The 1,718-nt window shown below is 43.6% G+C and overlaps 1 non-coding gene across 1 annotated transcript; it reads right to left on the bottom strand.

Moving 5' to 3' along the window:
* Positions 1-419: 419 nt before the first annotated feature.
* LOC115283130 lies at positions 420-523 on the bottom strand. The gene has a single exon (XR_003904938.1). It is a non-coding gene; the product is annotated as a small nucleolar RNA U13 (small nucleolar RNA).
* Between the last annotated feature and the right edge of the window lie 1,195 nt (positions 524-1,718).

A 1,718-nucleotide genomic window follows, 5' to 3' on the forward strand; every position in this document is an offset into this window, starting at 1 on the left:
TTATTTTGTTCTACTGGTCCATCCTCGCACTAACACCACACTGTCTTAATATCTGGTGCTAGAACTCCTCCAACTCTTCTCTTCTTCAAGCATGTCTTGGCTATTCTTTGTCTTTTGTATTTCCATATAAATTTTAGAATCAACTTGTTGACACACACACACATTCCTGCTAGGTTTTGATTGGGATTGTATTGGCTCTATAGATTGATTTGTGGAGAATTAATATCTTTACGATTCTTTTAATTCATGAACATGGTATACCCTTCTGTTAATTATTTCTCAGCAATGTTTTGTGGTTTTCTGTATATTAAGTAATCTTGTACTTTTTTAGTTAGATTTTTTTCTCAACAAGAATTTGATATTTTTTAAATGTTTTATTTATTTATTTATTTTTATTTTATTTATTTATTTTTTTTTTACATCAGACGGGTCATATGCCGGCATCATAACAAGGTTTAAGGGTGGCACGTGTCACACAATGGTGTGAACACCCAATCATCACGCTTATGAACTACAAAAGGATCTAAATGGGGGCGCCTGGGTGGCTCAGTTGGTTAGGCATCTGACTTCAGCTCAGGTCATGATCCCACCATTTGTGGGTTCGAGCCCCATGTTGGGCTCTGTGCTGACAGTTAGCTCGGAGTCTGGAGACTGCTTTGGATTCTGTGTCTCCCTCTCTCTCTAACTCTCCCCTGCTCACGCTGTCTCTCTCTCTCAAAGATAAATAAAAAACTTTAAAAAAAAGGATCTAAATGGTTTTTTCTTTTTTTAAAATATTTTTTATTTCTGAGAGACAGAGAGAGACAGCAAGAGCAGGGGAGGGTCAGAGAGAGAGGGAAACACAGAATCCAAAGACAGGCTCCAGGCTCTGAGCTAGCTGTCAGCACAGAGCCTGACACAAGGCTCGAACCCACGAACCATGAGATCAGGACCTGAGCCGAAGCCAGACGCTTAACCAATGGAGCCACCTAGGCACCCCTAAATGTTTATTTTAATGTTTATTTATTTTTGAGAGAGAGAGAGAGAGAGAGAGAGAGAGAGAGAGGGAGAATGAGTGGGGGAAGGGCAGAGGGAGAGGGAGACACAGAATCTGAAGACAGGCTCCAGGCTCTGAGCTGTCAGCACAGAGCCCGATGCGGGGCTTGAACCCATAAACCGCGAGATCATGACCTGAGCTGAAGTCGGCCACTTAACCTTTTGAGCCACCCAGGTGCCCCAAGAATTTGATATATTTTTTTAATTTTTAATGCTTTTTATTTATTTTTGAGAGACAGAGAGAGACAGCTGGAGCAGGGGAATGTCAGAGAGAGAGGGAGAGACAGAATCTGAAACAAGCTCCAGGCTCTGAGCTAGCTGTCAGCACAGAGCCCAACGCGGGGCTCGAACCCACGAACCGTGAGATCTGACCTGAGCCAAAGCCGGACGCTTAACCGACTGAGCCACCCAGGCACCCCAAGAATTTGATATTTTTAAGGTGTATAAAAGATGTTGCCTATTTTTAGGGGATTTATTTATTCTGAGAGAGAGAGTGCACTTGCAAGGGAGTGGGGGAAGGGGCAGAGAGAGAGGGAGAGAGGGAGAATCCCAAGCAGTTCCCACACTATCAGTACAGAGTGTGACATGGGACTCGAACCCATGAACTGTGAGATCATGACCCGAGCTGAAATCGAGTTGGATGCTTAACCGACTGAACCACCCAGGAGGCCCAATAATGTTGT

The sequence above is a fragment of the Suricata suricatta genome, chromosome 17 (assembly GCF_006229205.1).
Source record: "Suricata suricatta isolate VVHF042 chromosome 17, meerkat_22Aug2017_6uvM2_HiC, whole genome shotgun sequence".
In the NCBI taxonomy this organism is placed as follows: Eukaryota; Metazoa; Chordata; class Mammalia; order Carnivora; family Herpestidae; genus Suricata; species Suricata suricatta.